Raw genomic sequence first — 19240 nt, forward strand, 5'->3', positions numbered from 1 at the left:
TGAAAAACATGTGGTGAAATGGGGGCTTTCTCTTAATGAGCCGGTTGGACTGTTAGTAGCCGAATCTGTAGTTGCTACCAATGTGATAGCGACCGCAACAAAAGCTTCCGTATCACTGCTCGTGTTAGAGCTAGAACTACTCCTGCCCTTCCTTGTTGGAAAACAACCCTTGAGATCTCAGAAACCAATGATTTTTCTTTTGCACAACATTCTTTCGTCTCCCTGAATGATTAGCATGTTTCTTGGATGCTTTCATTTGGTCATTGAATTGAACTCTACAGTTTTCTTTTCACTTTTATCTTTGTGTGAATCAGTTATCTTTAGATTTTCTTGCAACTTGTCATCTCCATCTTGTTAGTTTTAGAGAAAGATCGGGATTTGAGTCGTTGAACCATACTATCCATTGCTAAAACGTTTAGTGGACCTCAATTAATCCATGCAGATCTAGAATACAACGATCCGATATTGCTATCAATGTCATCTAGCAGATTTGTCCTGGGAATTAATTGCTTGAGAAACTCAAGTTGCAAGTTGTGGAGATCTGAAAATCAATTGGAAATATGTGTATCGGAGTTAGATATTGAAAACGTTTCTAGCTTGTGAGAGGTTGTTTTGTTTCTCATTTCCAGAACCGAGGGCACTAAGATCTACATGGCACAAAAGCCACAGTTTACAAGGTTCTCCAGTTGAAGAGCTACCAAAGGGAGAAGTTTGTCGCTTGCATGGTAACGAGGTTGTTGGAGTCAAAAATTTCAAAGTGAGATAAGCTGTACTTTAACATGTCTATATTTTTAGATATTTTCAATTCTGATGATGATGATATTCTCATGTGGGCATTTGGAATTAGCATGGGTAGTTTGTTTGAGTTAGAAGAAATTTCAAAAAAACAATGTGGTTCTATTGATAACCACGAGAATCAAGAGATGAAGTCTATTGTGCAACATCCTGAGATTGAAGACATATGAGCTGATCTTCATGAAGGGTGTGAAGAGGAACAAAGTGTTGAAGATAAATGGGACGAGCCACATGAAGCTGATTGGAAAGACATTGCAGAAGAAGACAAAGCTAGAGAGAATTTAAAGTGCGATGATCTCATTAATATTTCTGTGTGTGCAGACGTTACATCATTGAATGACAAAGACATCATAGCTGAATTTCATATGGTTGACACCAAAAATAGTGAGAGGGAAAATTCTCCTATCTAGCCTGTTATAATATTGAAAAGGGCAAGAATAAGAATTCAAGCTTTCCATCACTAGGGAAGAAATTAGGTGAAGATACATCGCTACCTCATGGCAAAGAAAGTGTTGTTGAAACTTCATCCACAAATGAACAAGTATCAGTTCTGCTGTAAGAAGACAAAATTGAAAGCTCTGTCTTTTACCCCTGTAAGCCTAGCTGAGACTAAACCAACATGCATATGTTATTTTTTTCAGTACCCTTTCTCCTTTAGGGGGGGGGGGGGGGGGTGTTAGAATTAATGTAGAAAGTTACAGTTAGTTGTTTAAGGATAGGATTGAGACTCTAAGATTAGGTCTCAAATCCTACTATCTACAAAGCGGTTGAAACCACCTTGATAGTGTGAAAGCCTATACGTACTAAGTTGATCTCCTGATTGAACATAGTGTGTATGCGTGTTTGTACACTCTCCAAGTATCTCAATTGGACAACAACTTAATTAATAGAATATTGATTTTATCAATATAGGATAGGAGCGCTCCTTATTTCACTTATTTGTGTAACATCCAAAACCAAAGCAAAAAAAAATGTGGGCTACAAAACCAAATAACTTAAAGTTGCAAGGAAGACATGGGTTTGACATTGGAGGGGGCTCCTTCTTTCACTTAGTTGTGTGCTCTATTATGTGCGCAAGACCAAAGCAAAAATAAGAGTAACCCCAATTACAATTAGAGAGGGTACCTGTCCATCAAATTTAATTAATGATTCACACTAGTGTTACAAGGTAAAACATAGTAATACATTGTGAATTCATAAATAACTATGGCTACTTCATACTTAAAAGTGTTACTTAACATAACAATGCTTATTATTGGACCTTTTGTATTTCTATTCCTAATAAGTTTATTACAATATTTTATCATTTTTAACTCAAAAATCCTTATCAAACTTCTTTTTCATTTTCTTTTTAAAATACTTGTACGTATGTTATTAGAATGCACATCTCAACTCTTATATACATTATATACATGGTTAAATTAAAATAAAATTCTCTACTCAACCAGTTATAAAATAACAATTTATTTATCAAAGGAAAAGCTTCTTCATGCTGAATAAAGTGGTAAAAAAATCAAAATGAATTAAAAATAAGCTAAACTAAAATATGAACATAGCTAAAACTGATTAATACCCATATTATAAAAAAGAAAAACATTTAAGGAATCGACAAATATAAAAATGTAAAACATTTAAGGAACTAAAAAGATCCATCTAATGGACCCAATCATTAATCAAAACTACGTAGAATGTAAGAATCATATATTTAAACGACATTCAAGTATCTCAATAAGTATCACACAATACATTAGTATCAAGCCTTGGGATGTGAAGTCTAAATTTTGTATACCACATAACATTATCACTCTATATTGTCGGTTTCATCACCGCTCTTGCCATGCAGTAGCTCCAGAACATTGTCTCTGAATCAAAGGAGAAAGTGGTTTCTAAGGGTTGTTTTGTGGAGAAATAATCTTTACTTCAGCGGTTTTGTGGCATATTTACTAGTGGATTTGCCGTGTAGACAATTTGGTTCGTTTTACAGGATGGCCAGAGGAAGCTTCAACAAATTGAGGCAGAAAAGTATTTCAATCTTAGAAAATGGGGAAGTTGCAACTTGTTACTCTTCTTGGGCAAAACATAATGATGAAGAAATATCACAGTCGGAAAAAGAATTTGAAACATCCAAGTTGTAGCAACCTGTGAATAAAATCATCCAACGACACCCAGATTCAATTCAACAGTAAAAGGTAACAAGAGATTTTCCCAAACAACAAAAAGAAATGATACAGGAGGAGGTTGATAGTTCAAGTTGTTTGATTCAAATCCAAAGTCAGAGAGTTGAAGAATCTATTGTTGAAAATGGCAAAGATGAGATGCGAATTCAAGAACTGAATAGAAGGCTCCAAGAGTTGGATGAGACAAATGTTAGAATTGAAGAACCCGTTGTTGAAAGTGGCAAACCTGACATGTAAATTCAGGAACTGAAGAAAAAAGAGTTGGAGGAGAGAAATATTAAACTAGTGCAAGAAAATGAAGAGCAGGGAAAGGAGTTTGAATCACTTCATGCAGAGTTGGCCAAGAAATATAGATAATTGGAGGAAAAGGTCATTGTTTTGTTGAAAGAGAATGAAGAATAGCGAAACAGGGTGGAGTCGATGCAAGAAATTTCAGAGGAAAAAATATTCCTTGAGAAATATTTTGGATCTATTTAAAAAATATATATAAAATTCTGGATCTATTTTAAAAATGATTTCTCACTTATTAATATTATTATAATATTTTGATTTGTTTCAATAATTTTATTATTATGAATTTGTATATTATATAATATTCGATTAACATTTTTATTATTATGAATTTGTATTTTATTTTTTTTCATAATATTATGGGTTAACTTTAAAATGGCATTCATCACATCGAATATTATGAGTCACTCAATACCATGGAAAATTAATTTTCTAAGTTTCTCCTGATAAATGTCTTTCGGATTAATCATATCATTAGGATTTGGTCGACTTTTGGAACCTACTAATGTGGTTCATCCTCAGGACAAGGTGAATTAATCAGTCAATCTTCAAGAATAAATAGCATGGATGAATCCCTACATCTTTTGAGGAATGTAAGATCATCTCTCTTCTTAGCAACTTGTAGTCGAGCTCATTGAGTAGAATATGATTTGTTATTTATAGTATCTACTTGAAAATAGGCCAATTTAATGTTTATGAAATAAATGGTATTGATATTTGTACTTAAAAATAATAAACGGTTTTGAAATAAGGTAAAATATGGGACATTTAAATCATATAAATTTATGTTTACATCAAAATAGTATCCTAAAAATCTACCTTTTGACTATATATTATTCCAATTTTTTTTCTTTTGGTTATATTTTTCCCCTAAAAAACACCTTGGCTAGACCATGTCCCACAAAGGAAAACATAAGCATAAAGGACCCTTCATAGAATCAATTGAACTACGAGAATATGATGACACATAATTCACCTATGGTGGGATAGAGTCTAATCTAATAATAGGATCATAGAAATATGTAGTTTTGGCTAAATTTAGTTTGAGATGATGATTTTCAAATGAAAGTTGATCAATAGTGAGAATACTTCCATTATGAGGAAAGTGCATCACTCAAAAGTGCATAGACATAATCACATGAAATGAGCATATTGAAGTCTAATAGTTCATTCACCACTACCATATAATCTAAGATATTTTTCATACTTAACATGATAGATTACTGAGGTATAATCCCCAAAGGTTCACTAGGTATTTTATTGAAGCAAACAACTGACTAGAAGTTGTGACAATCTTTGGAAAACTAATATATTTTTACACTAAAGAGAATAAAATACCTTTAAAGGGTTCTTCATCTACTATTCATTGCTAATTGTTTTTGGATTAAACTCCCACCCTTATATGGAAAGGTACATAAGAAGGAAGGTGAGGTTCAACATTATTCTTCCAATCAAAGTAAATACAGTATAATGAAGCATAATGGTGAGGAAGTAAGAGAGATGAGTTATACAGACACAAAAACACACAACACACACTCATTCCATATTAGTTCATACAAAGGCCTCACTTATTTCAACTATTGGCACCATCCAAAATATTTTATTAGATTCCTCTTCTTAGGTGACTGAATTATGGCCCAAATTGTATTTAATGCCTTTCTATTATTTGTGAACTGGTGTGTTATAGACATTTTTGTGCCTTACAGCATGAAACATGAAATTTCCATAATATAAGGGATCCAAAGTCCCTAAACATGTTGTTCCTACCCCTAGAGGAACAAGGTCAGCAAACCACAGCACTGAATAAAAGTTCTCCACCTGAAAACACTCAAAAACAAGGCAATTCTGGATCATGTCAACTGCTCCACTGAGCATCTGCGCTGAATGTCAAGTGCTCCACTGTCTACCTGCGTTGAATGTCAACTGCAAAGAAGGCTACCTGCGCTGGGCGAGTTTGGACATGTGGCACAGTCATTCCTCAAGGTGTCAATGCCCAGGAAGCTTCCAAAATGACACTTGGATCAGGGAATTCGACTGGTGATGAGTAAGAGGTTCTAGATCTCCAAGTGGAAGCAAGAACCTCCAAGTGGACTCAAGAACTGAAGAATAACTGAAGTGAGAGAGGACACTAGTCAGCTTCATGCCAGCATCAAGCTGACTCATCCTTTCTCCAAAACTCCTATATATAGATCTCTCTCATGAGGTCTAGGGAGGTTGGAATCTGGTGAATGTAAAGAATTGCTGTTGGTTTGAGTATAGAACTATTGGGTGATTTGCTTTGAAGGAGGTGAAGAAGAGATTTCTTTCTGCTGGGAAAGTGATGCTGGATTGGGCCTCTTATGGTTGTATCACTTCCTGAACCTTACTTCTTCCATTAATAAAGCATTTGAGGTTCTTCTATATGCATGTGTCTCAATGGTGTGTTGTTATACTTGTGTATTTGATTTATTCTAATCCTTGAATCAATTATGAATGTATGCTTCTTGTAGTTTCCCTCTCTTGCCATTTTGCAGGATCTTGGTGTAGTTGGGCCAGCGAAAGAGCAAGGAGCTGGGGGCAAGCAGCAAGGAGAGAAGATTGGATCAATCATTAGTGAAAGACATCGGTTAGTGGATCTCTTTCTCCCCTCTTTTACATCTCATAAAGAAGTAATCTCAGATAGCTTTGCTTTGATTGTTGCTAAGGAACTATCACCCTTAGAGTGGGATAGGGTCATTCCGTATTGGATACTTTTCCCAACAAAAAATTGGCGACTCCACTGGGGATCGTATCTTGTTGGTTGTTTGTGTTTTTGCTATTCATTTCCTAAACACCGGGAGTACCGAATCGAACTGCATTTGGATCTTTCAAATGCAAAGTAGAAGGCAGCTACTCTAGCTCAGTTTCTGGGCATGTTTATGATTTGAAGAGTTGATCCACAAGGACTCTGAACAGCTCTTAGTGATAGCTTTTCATCCTCCTTTTCATCCTTTAGTGTGTACTTGATTGATAGCTTTGATTTGGCCAAAAACTGTTGATTTCTGAGCAATCTGTGACCCGGAAACCAAGAGAAACGAGAGTTTCTCTCTTCATTGCAGGCACTGTGAAGGCAGTTTGCATTTCATTGCAAGTCCCGAAGGGGCTACCTGCGCTGAATGTCAAACTGACAGTGTTCTACCTGCGTTGAACCAGTGTGGCCTTGTGCAACTAGGTTTCTCTGCTTTCTGTTGCCCTGTTTTCATCCCTGTTTTTGCAGCCTGTTATCAGTCAATGTACCTATCTGAAACCACCTTTCTTTGCCACTATTCTGCCTCAGTTGTGTAAAGAAACTGTATTTGTTCTTTGTGTATTTCTTATATATCATTTGCAGTTTCCCATAACGAAAGTGAACTAGTCTTGCTGTGGCCTCTTAGATCTAAACCTGTGATAAGTGTCGTTCTGATCCTAAGAGTTAGTTTTTTTGCTGTTCATAGCTGATTGAGCTTTTACTTTCATCATATGGTTTGAATTTATGTATTTCTAGTGTTGAAACAAGTAAATCTTAAGGTGTCTTTTGATTTTGGACAAAAGCTTGTTTGTTTTCACTTGAAATTGAATTCAAAGTTATACAACAGCTTTCTTTTTGGAGTACACCAACATTAAGAAAGAGAAAAGAAATACCTGCATTGTGCATTTTGCATTTGATAAGTTTGCATGTTGATTTAGGAGAAAGTGCATTAGTGTGTGCTCTATGATCTGTGTGAAAAGATGATGTCTTTCTTTTCCCTCAGTAGTTAAGATTTTCATAAGTTGAAAAGATTGAAAAAGATTGCTTCTCATCTTAGACTGCATTTAGGAATTTGTATCATACATCTCGTGGTGAACCTTGAAAGGTAAACTTTAAAAAGATCAACTTAAAATATATTGAATGAACCTAACAACGCTTTGAAACATAACGCAAACACATAGAGGTCTAGGTAGAGACGTGTTCCGGCGTCGTTAAACATAGTGACTGTCGATCTCGAAGAAGGTGGGTGATTCCTCCTGAGAGTTGGTGGCACTAATATGGACTTGTGCTCCCACGTACCGTCGCGTATATATTGGGAGACCCCTATAGGAACAAAGCCTTTATCCATAGGAAGCCGTGTCGGCCACCCTACTGATCGCAATGCAGTGAACACAACATTCACGAAGATCGACCACCCGTACCGTAAAACGTATTCTATGGTTTTGTGAAAGGTTTGGCACACCCTCTGCCTAGATCTCCAGAGCAGTTTCTTTTGGCCTTTTTCAAACTCTATAACTGAAAAAGTCCATCCGAGCATTTGTCACTTCGGGCTCGTTAAAAAATCAAAGGAGACTAGAGTCATCTTTAGCTTTTTCTCGACTCTTAAAAAGTGAAAAAGCAAGTTGTGTCTAAAAGCGTCTAATAAAATTCATTCAATTCGGAAACACAAATTTACCCTTTTAATATTTTGGTTGATCGAGTAATCCGCAATCGTGGAAGAAATTCAATTGAAACCCCGTCGTTCGCGGAGGCTTATGAGTCAACCGTCTTTGTCTCCGAAATCGAAAACCGTACGGACAAAGCGAACTCGTTTAACCGGTTCAAAATCTCCTATAAAAGTTAGAACAAGTGTTCCAACTACATCTGAGGTTCCGGTTACTCCAAACATTTCTGGAAACCCTGCCTCTATAAAAGAAGTTCAACAGCCACAGAAGGACAGTAACACTGATCCTATTCTGGGGGCAAATACTTGTATAACTGAACCAGTTCCATTTGTAACCGGTCCAGAGAGTTTTGTTCCTCAAACAACTGTCGCTGTCGAAACGACCACTTCTTCGGCACCAGAAATATTTTACGGACCTGACGGTCTTCCTCTTCCACCGGGTTTGATTGCGATAGAGTAAATTGCAGAGGATCCGCAAGCAAGTACTCCAACCCATTTTGGAGTCGGGGTCACTCTATTTCCTTCATCAGAAGTTAATCCACCACAAGTGGAGGTTCCTGTAGAATCGCTAGGCAATCTATTGGATAGACTTAAAATGTCTGAACAACCGTCATCATCTAGGACTGTGTCAAATGACACAGCGATAGCAGAAGCCCCTGCCGTCACTCCGACAATGTTTGTCGGCATACCATCTGTCCCAACTAGCTCACAACAGCTAGAAGGAGTCCACCAAGGGACTATTTCGACAGTGTGGTCTGTTCCAGTTTGTTCATCCGGAGTAATATCCAGCAACTCTTATGTTGAGACTCGCCAAATTGATCCATTTGGAGGTCAATTTGGGCAATCCAGTCCCCAAGGACAATCAATCCCCTTGAGTTCCGGATTGCTACCGTATGGGGGGCAGTATGCCCTTTCATTACCCCCTCTGGGAGGGTACCCATACGGGGGTTCACAACAGTATTCAGGTTATACTGGAATTGCATCAAGTAGTTGGGTACCTATGCTACCTCAACAACCAAGGGTTGTATATTCTATGCAACAGTGTGTACCTATGACGAACATCCCAACCACACCGGCTATTGTAACAGTGTCACAAGTTCAAGCGATGCCTGTTGCATGTCAACCTCAGGTTGTAATGCAACAGCCGCTTGACCATGGGTCACAACCACAATCGCCAACTGGTGGGACGACACAGGTCCAAACGGGTACAATTACCCCACACCTCGGTCCAACGGTTAGCATAGCACAACAGAACATGGCTTCACAACCATGGCTAGTGCAATACCAACAACCGCAATTCCAGCAGGTGTACCAAGGTTCTGAGCAGCAGATCTTTGCGAACAGTGGACAACCGTATATCCAAAAGGGTCAAAACCAACCACTTTACAGTGGTCAAGTCCACCAACCGTATCAGTCATACCAACATCAATTACATTATGCTGGTATGCAAAGGCCCACTGCTCAAGCGATTCCATCGTACCCTGGTTATGCTTTGCCCAACCTGAATCAACAGTTACCATTCGTGGCGACTTTAGAGTTACCCGATTTACACCGGTTAACCAACGATCTGATTGCTTATGCCCCTTGGTGGCCAACGATTCCTCATAAACTTCCATCTGACATTCCTAAATTGAATGGAAATCTAGGTGAAGACCCATCGAATCACGTGATGACCTTTCATCTGTGGTGTTCATCGAACACCCTAAACGACGATTCGATAAGGATTCGCCTTTTTCAAAGGACATTGACAGGTCCAGCGGCTAAATGGTATATTGAATTACCTAGAGCCTCTTTCGACAATTTTAGTTCCCTAGCCACGACTTTCTTAACCCATTTTGAATTACCGATAAGGTATGAAACGGGAACATAAATATTAACCAACTTCAAGCAGACAACTGCCACCCATATATCTGATCATATACATGAGTGGCGTCGTCGTCGTAGGATGGTGAAAACATACGTTCCCGACCAGCTGTTAGCTGAATGGTTTATAAAGTCGTTACTTCCTGCTATAACGGAAGATGTGGCCAAGGGGGGAGTCGTAACAGAGGAGCAAGTTATCGCTCGTGCACAGTATTTGGACTTAGTTTATACTCAGTCCGGCACGCTCTACGACAAAATACCTGACGCTCCTAGACCAAAATTTTCAATTCCTCCTCCTCCTAAATCCAATAGTGACTCTCATGCCGGTGATGGCGTGATTGGCACGGCAAACGCGAAATCAATAAAGGCTTCGTCAAAGAAAGCCCGTAAGAATTCAGATCAAAATGCAAAAGAAGAAATTCTTGCTTCGGAAGTAAATGCCGTATCAGCAGATAAGGGCAAAGAAACCAATCAACCAGGAAGCAAGAAGAAACAAAACAAAGGGAAGAAGAAGAAACAGGGTGAATCATCTCCTCGAAAAAATTCTTCAAACCCTCCTGGGAAAAGGAAACAAAATTATCCATGTCAAATATGTGATGAGGAGGATCATCGGACAGGAAATTGTCCATACAAGGCTGAGTTAAAAATATTCTTTAAGAGTCCTAAAAATCCAGCTGTGTTAACTGATCCATTTCCTAATCCAGGTCAAAATCTGGTTGATAATGGAAGTACTTCCCCGTGCCAGGTGCTAATGTTGTCGACCTCCAAGCAACAGAATGATGCTTTGATTTCGACAAGGAACAAAGATTACAGAAATCCGAAGTTGTCGAACAGCAAGGAAAAAGATCAACCAAGCAGTTCGACGACAACTTCGACAGAAGTTGTGCCACCATTTATTACGGGAAGCATTCCAATGATCCATGGAAGCAATCATTCTCTCCAAAATATCGGAGTAATTTTCCTAAAAGACCCCACTTTAATGGGTACTTTTGCCCTACCGCCTCCGAGTAATCTGGCGGAAAAGGCCACAGTGGAATATGAAACCTTCTATTTCTAATGGATCTAAAACTTCGAGGATAGTTCCTATCTCATGTCAACCTCGTTAAAAAATGAAATAAAGAGTCAAGAGGATAGTTCTTTACTGTGTCAACCTCATTAAAAAAATGAAACGACCCCCTGGAGTCTAGAGGGCATGCGCCTCGTTTGCATTATTATGCTGGGGGCATGCAAAATATAAACGAGCAGTTTTAGCATAAAGTTCATGCTCGTTAAAAAATAAACACAAGATCCGAGCAGTTTTAACGCGGTCTTCATGCTCGTTAAAAAATAAATAAAAGCAGTGAGCAATGTTTCCTCCAGAGTTTAAGCTCATTTTTAAATAAAAAATGAACCTATCCCGGTAAATAACCGTTGTGATCGTAAATTTATCAGCCATAAAAAGCCTTGGTCGTGTTTTGCACCTGCCACCTCCACTTTCATTTGGCCGATCGTTCACCTCCATATGATTGTTTACCCATTTTGAGGAACAACTGCGAAGAGTGATTTCACCTAGCCATCCTTGTGACACTGCCGTGATTGGAAAATTCCAACCTGTACCTGGAATCAGTTGCTATCCCTGTTTATCACTCGTTCCTCAAAAGACGAGTCTTCTTTAAGCTCTTTTCAACTGACTCGTAAAATATGAAAAGTTTGCCGAGTTTTGGCCTTCCAGCTCGTTAAAAAGACCGGAAGAGCTATCCCTCCTCTAGATTTTAATTTTTTTGGACCTGAGGGATTATTGCACAAAAAGGTCGAGCGCTTGTTTTATTTGGCTCGTTAAAGTTATCGAAAACTCATCCCTTCTGTATTGTTTTATACTTTTTCGGACTTAAGGGATTAGATGACGAAAAAGGAATTTTGGAGTTGACTTTATGTACCTTTTCAGACTCTCTAAAAATGAAAAGGACCGAGTTTTCCTTGTCGTTAGATTCGTTAAAATGATTAAATAGCAACAAACTTGTCTTTAGACGAGAACGAGTTTCCCTATCGCTAGGCTCGTTAAAACATAGCGATGGGCTTGCCCGAAGTGCAGGTTATAGAACAAGCATATGTTATCCTCCTCAATATTTACAAAAATAAAGAGGTACTGGTCAGAAATGATTGGGGAAAAATTGGGAGAACCTCAAAGCTTTAATGGTAGAAAGTCGCTCTTGAACATGACACTTTTCCTCCGTACCACATCGGGTTGGGTTGTTTCATTCACCGGTCTCATCACCATGGTCTCGCCAAACCATCCACATTTGGGGTAATGCTACCGATCCATCGCATCAGTGTCATTATATGTTCAAGAGATGTTGTTCAGAAAGAGTCAACGGTGTCCCATCCACTGCCATACATTATCCTTCATCCATTCATGACCGCCACCCTGAATCATATGTCACAGATTGTTTTCACCTCCATTTAAATCATTAGCTCCGTTCCGTGTCACTGATGTGGGATTCATTAAGGCCCTCCTTTGACGGATCGCTTCTTTTCGACTTCAGCTCATTATCCAAGAAGTTGATCTAGGAACACCCCCCTCAGTACTTTGAAGCTTGCATGCCTCAATGGCAAGTTTCTCACTTCCGGCGACAGGTACATCAATGACCTTCGACCAGAAGATTTTGCGTGGTGTTCGACGCCAAGTCCTTTATTCACACCACATGAATTGTACTGCAGTACCTTGAGGGTCATTATCATTATCGGTGATTCCTCTCGTGCTTGTTAACAGTTTACATCATTGACTGGTAATCAAGCGATGTCTTTCCATGTTCGACTCCAAGAAATTCTCACATGGATCGACTTGTACTTAGAGTGAAGATCGGACGAGTTTGAAGACCCCGGATCTAGTTTCATCCATCCGGGCTGCGATATATATTCAGGAAATATAAAGACATTTGACATGTACATCATTGCAGCAGATGATCATCCTACTCAAAGGATGATAATTTTCACCAAAATTATCAGTCTACCATCAGACGATCGTCTGTTCTATGTACCAAAATGAATTTATAAAGCTGAGCATGGGAATGCCCGCCTCAGCTAGATCATGAAAGCAGTATGAAAAATAATGTATTGTATTGTATCTTATTACAGGTCACCTCTCAGCGATTGAATGAACTTCGGATCCTCCTGATAAAGCATTTTACCCGATAAACGACCTCATACTTTAGGGGGAAACTGTTATAGACATTTTTGTGCCTTACAGCATGAAACATGAAATGTCCATAATCTAAGGGATCCAAAGTCCCTAAACATGTTGTTCCTACCCCTAGAGGAACAAGGTCAGCAAACCACAGCACTGAATAAAAGTTCTCCACCTGAAAACACTCAAAAACAAGGCAATTCTGGATCATGTCAACTACTCCACTGAGCATCTGCGCTGAATGTCAAGTGCTCCACTGTCTACCTGCGTTGAATGTCAACTGCAAAGAAGGCTACCTACGCTGGGCGAGTTTTGACATGTGGCACAGTCATTCCTCAAGGTGTCAATGCCCAGGAAGCTTCCAAAATGACACTTGGATCAGGGAATTCGACTGGTGATGAGTAAGAGGTTCTAGATCTCCAAGTGGAAGCAAGAACCTCCAAGTGGACTCAAGAACTGAAGAATAATTGAAGTGAGAGAGGACACTAGTTAGCTTCATGCCAGCATCAAGCTGACTCATCCTTTCTCCAAAACTCCTATATATAGATCTCTCTCATGAGGTCTAGGGAGGCTGGAATCTGGTGAATGTAAAGAATTGCTGTTGGTTTGAGTATAGAACTATTGGGTGATTTTCTTTGAAGGAGGTGAAGAAGAGATTTCTTTCTGCTGGGAAGGTGATGCTGGATTGGGCCTCTTATGGTTGTATCACTTCCTGAACCTTACTTCTTCCATTAATAAAGCATTTGAGGTTCTTCTATATGTATGTGTCTCAATGGTGTGTTGTTATACTTGTGTATTTGATTTATTCTAATCCTTGAATCAATTATGAATGTATGCTTCTTGTAGTTTCCCTCTCTTGCCATTTTGCAGGATCTTGGTGTAGATGGGCCAGCGAAAGAGCAAGGAGCTGGGGGCAAGAAGCAAGGAGAGAAGATTGGATCAATCATTAGCGAAAGACATCGGTTAGTGGATCTCTTTCTCCCCTCTTTTACATCTCATAAAGAAGTAATCTCAGATAGCTTTGCTTTGATTGTTGCTAAGGAACTATCACCCTTAGAGTGGGATAGGGTCATTCGGTATTGGATACTTTTCCCAACAACATGGTGGAATAATTTTCATTCGCCATTCTTGTTCTTTATCTAGATGGATATTTTGACAAAATTCCTCCAGATAATTATGAAGGTGCTTCTATTCATCGATGATAAATCACATTCCACCACCATTTCTTTAATGTAGTTAGAATTTAATATCCTCTATGGCCTTGTTGTCTTTATCCCTTTTTTTTACTAAGCAATAGTTGTTGCTTTAGCTCTCTTTATATTTTTCTAACATCACGAAGGGGAGATCTTGGAGTAGAGGGATATAAAGGCCCACAATCATCCTTTATGAATTATAAGAAGGACGTGTCTCCAAAAATATTTGGATTCAATTTGAAACAAATAGGGGGATTTTTCAATGTGGGATCCATCACTAGAATAATTGTATACTGGTCTGAACCTCCACCAGAGGAGACGTATTTTTTATTCATTACAATTTGTTGAAAAATGCAGCAAGAAATTCTCAATTTTATTTTGTCTTGACTAAATTGAGAAAAAAATGAATTTTCACATCATTAGAAAACTTGGATGAGGTTAACTTGTGTGACATGGCTTGTGTCACCTAGTTTACTCAATAAGTTCAAGCTAGAGGAGTTAGAGTTTAGTTAGCATGTTTGATTGCTAATTTGTAGCAATCAAGGTCAGTTATCTCAAGTTATTTTAAGTTAAAATAGTTCCAACTTTTGGAGGAACTAGTGGAAGGTCAGTTAAGCAGCGGGATTTCAGTAAAACTCAATGATCATCTAGTTAACTAATCAATCAGCCCAAAATAGCTAGTCAATGCATAAAATTCGAGTTTAAGGGTGTTGGTGGAAATACCAAGGTAGTGTAAATCAGTTGTAGACTCGTATTGAGTTTACATGTGTTGCATGCAGTCATATGATCAAAATAAGGAATTGTGCAATCCATTTTGGAGAAATTCCTAAATAATAGGGGCCTAATTTCTCAAGGAACAACGCAAGGAAATAGGAGCTCAAGAAAAGGCATAAATTGGCTAACTCTAGGTTAGAGCTTCTCAGTGAGCAGAGAGATAAGTTATGCACTTGCAAGCTTTATTAAGTTGAGAAAAGAAATTGTAATATGTCTCTATTAATCAAATTAATGCAAGAACATATTGGGGGTTTTAGCAGTTTACTTTCCCCAGGAAATATACTATTTTCATGTGTGATTTATTATTGCATGTCTGAGATTTTTGTTCTAGATTCTCAATTAATGTCCAAAGAGGACTAGAGTAGGTTTTTAGCTTATGAGTTTCATTAAAACTTCATAAGGTGTTGCAAATCTACATCGTAATTTCTACATGTTATCGGAGCAGGACTCACATTAGAGCAAGAATTTTGAATTTCTTTCTCAGGAGGTTCAAATTTGGAGTTTAGTGTAGCAATATATCTTCAATGTTGAGAAGATGGCCTTCAATGGACTAAGGCTAGAGTATGCCTTGAAAGGAACCTCTAATCGTGGAAGGATTGCAAGGAGGCGGTATTCGATGACAATGGATTTCTGGAATACATCAAGACAAATATTACAAAACCACCTGAATTTAGTGCCCAAAACCTTGCTCAATGGAACAAATATGTATCTAAGGTGAGGAGAATAATATTGGAGGGAGAATAGGATCACATTGTCTCAAATATCCAAAAAAAAAAAAATTCGTTTGCAATATGGAAAGCACTGGAAGAATTGTTCAAGAATAATAGTGATCACTGGAACTTAGTGCTCAAGGATAAACTTTGAAGTATCAAGATGCAAAAGAATGACACTATTATGTAGTATCTAAGAAAGTTCACACAATGTCATGATGAACTTCGTAGGGTCGGCGTTAATGTTCCAAAAGAAGACTTAGTAATCCTAACCCTTCTAGGACTTCCCATGAGCTGGCATAGCTATCAGTATTCTATGAACGAGAGGGATAAACTACTAAATTGGGAGCTCGTACGGTCCGATTTGGTATAGCATGAAATAAGGAGGAATACGAGAGATAGGACTTCATACAAGGGCGGGGATGAAGAAAACTTTTCATTGGATGAAAAGGCAAACCATAATCCAGTCAAGGGGGTAAGAAGAAAGATTTCTCCAAATTTAAATGCTTCCATTGTCATGAATTCAAGCACTATGTCATGAAGTGTCCACACAAAATCACAAGAAATAAGACCTTCGGAGGATCAACAGGTGAAGCCTTAGATTCATAGTTTGAGCTTGAATTTAACCTTATCGCATGCATGAACAACACAGTGATGGGGAGCGTGTGGTACTTAGACTTGCGTGCATCATTCCACATGGCAGGGTGTAGAGAATTTTTCAATGACCTTGTAGAAAAATATTTGCAAATGCACATCGAGATGGGGGAGGTTGGAAGGTACAACATGACTAGGATTGGTATAGTCACCTTTAGAGGGAGTCAAGCACATCCCTTAGGCTCAAGGATGTCATGTTCGTTCCTAACCTAAAGAAAAGTCTTCATTACAGTTTTGGAAGACCATGGTTATGTTGTGATCTTCAACAAAGGAAAGGAATTCATGAGACACATAGCCATGGGACAAGTGAAGAAGACCGACGTTCATGTGAAGAACCTGTAAAAGCTAGATGTGGAAGATTGTGTTGCAATAAGCACAAGGGTGGAGAAGTTGCAGAATCGCGATGCTAGTGAACTTTGGCATAGAAGACTTGGCCAGCTGCATCATGGTTCCCTGAATATTATGCAGTAGATAACCACATGCCTCCCTAAAGGAGCACTTGAGTAGCAGAATGTATGTAAAGGATGTACCTTGGGGAAGTACGCAAAGTCAAATTTCCATGATCGAGAGAACAAAGAAAATTCATTCCTTGAAAGGATCCACTTTGATGTTTATGGACCTTTGTCGACAGCCTCCACTGCTAGACACATATATTTTGTCATTTTTATTTATGAATTCTCACAAAAGTGTTGGATCTTCTTCATGTGGAAGAAAGATGAGACATTATCCAAGTTTGTTAAATTCAAGTCCTTGGTTGAGAAAGAAACCGACAAGAAGGTGAAGGCTCTTGGGAGAAATAATAGTGGCCTAATTTCTCAAGGAATAACACAAGGAAATAGGAGCTCAAGAAAAGGCATAAATTTGCTAAGTCTGGGCCAGAGCTTCTCAGTGAGCAGAGAGATAGGTTATGCACTTGCAAGCTTTTCTAAGTTGAGAAAAGGAATTTTAATATATCTTTATTCATCAAATTAATGCAAGAGGACATTGGGGGTTTTACTAGTTTACTTTCCATGGGAAATATACTATTTTCATGTGTGATTTATTATTGCATGTCCGAGATTTTTGTTCTAAATTATGAATTAATGTCTGCAGAGAAGTATAGTAGGTTTGTGTCTTATTAGTTTCATTACAAATTCAAAAGGAGTTGCAAATCTACATTGTAATTTCTACATTGTATCAAAGCAGGACTCACATTAGACCAAGAATTTCGAATTTCTCTCTTAGGAGGTTCAAATTTGGTGTTCAGCTTATCAATATCTCTTCAGAGTTGAGAAGATGGCCTTCAATGGACTAAGGTTAGAGTATGCCTTGAAAGGAATCTCTAATCATGGAACGATCGCAAGGAGGTGGTATTGGACAACAACGGATTTCCAGAATACATCAAGACAAATGTTACAAAACCACCAGAATCTGATGCTGAGAACCCTGCTCAATGGAATAAATATGTATCCAAGGTGAGGAGAATAATATTGGAGGGAGTACAGGATCACATTGTCTCAAATATCCACAGAAAAGAAACTTCTTTTGTAATGTGGAATGTACTGGAAAAATTGTTCGAGAATAATAGTGATCACAGGAGCCTAGTGCTCAAGTATAAACTTCGAATTATTAAGATGCAGAAGAATGACACTATTATGCAGTATCTAAGAAAGTTCACACAATGTGATGATGAACTTGGCAAGGTCAGCGTTAATGTTCCTGAAGAAGACTTAGTAAGCCTAGCCCTTCTGGGACTTCCCAAGAGCTGGCATAGCTATCAATATTCTACGAATGAGAGGGAGAAACTACTAAATTGGGATCTCTTATGGTCTGATTTGTTATAGCAAGAAATAAGGAGGAATACTAGAGATAAGACTTCATACGAGGGCAGGGATGAAGAAAATTTTTCATTGTATGGAAAGGCAAACCATAATCTAGTCAAGGGGGTAAGAAGAAAGACTTTTCTAAAGTTAAAGCTTCCATTCTCATGAATTCAAGCACTATGTCACGAAGTTTCCACACAACACGACAAGAAAGAAGACCTTGGGAGGATCAATAGGTGAAGCCATAGGTTCATAGTTTGAGCTTGACTTTTCCCTTGTCGTATGCATGACCAACACAGTGATGAGGAGCGTGTGGTACTTGGACTCAGGTGCATCGTTCCAGATGACAGGGTGTAGAGAATTTTTCAATGACCTTGAAGAAAAATATTTGCAAATCCACATCGATATGGGGGATGATCGAAGGTATAGCGTGACCAAGATTGGTATAGTCACCTTTCAGAGGGAGTCAAGCACCCCCCTTAGGCTCAACGATGTCATGTTCGTTCCAAACCTAAAGAAAAATCCTGTCTTCATTACAGTTTTGGAAGACCATGGTTATGTTGTGATCTTCAACAAAGGAAAGGAATTCATGAGGCACATAGCGATGGGACAAGTGAAGAAGATCGACGTTCGTGTGAAGAACCTGTATAAGCTATATGTGGAAGATTGTGTTACATTAAGCACAAAAGTGGACAAGTTGTAGAGTCGCCATGTTAGTGAACTTTGGCATAGAAGACTTGGCAATTTGCATCATGGTGCCCTGAAGATTACACAGTAGATAACAACATGCCTCCCGAAAGGAGCACTTGAGTGGTAGGATGTATGCAAAGGATGTACCTTGGGGAAGTACACAAAATCCAATTTCCATGATCGGGGCAGCAAAGAACATGCAGTCCTGGAAAGGATCCACTTTGATGTTTATGGACCTTTGTTGACAACGTCCAGTACCAGATATAAATATTTTCTCATTTTTATTTATGACTTCTCACGGAAGTGTTGTATCTTCCTCATGTGGAAGAAAGATGAGACATTATTCAAGTTTGTTGAATTCAATGCATTGGTTGAGAAAGAAACCAACATGAGGGTTAAGGCTCTCGGTAGCAATAATAGGGGCCTAATTCCTCAAGGAATTATGCAAGTAAATAGGAGCTCCAACAAAGGCATAAATTGGCTAAGTCTGGGCCAGAGCTTCTCAGTGAGCAGAGAGATAGGTTATGCACTTGCAAGCTTTTCTAAGTTGAGAAAAGAAATTGTAATATGTCTCTATTCATTAAATTAATGCAAGAAGGTATTGGTGGTTTTAGAAGTTTAATTTCCCTGGGAAGTATACTCTTTTCGTGCGTGATTTATTATTGCATTTCTGGGATTTTTGTTCTAGATTATGAATTAATTTTCACAAAGGGGTAGAG

Source organism: Pinus tabuliformis, chromosome 9, assembly GCF_031772625.1.
Source record: "Pinus tabuliformis cultivar Carrire ecotype Pingquan chromosome 9, CPIR1, whole genome shotgun sequence".
Lineage (NCBI taxonomy): Eukaryota > Viridiplantae > Streptophyta > Pinopsida > Pinales > Pinaceae > Pinus > Pinus tabuliformis.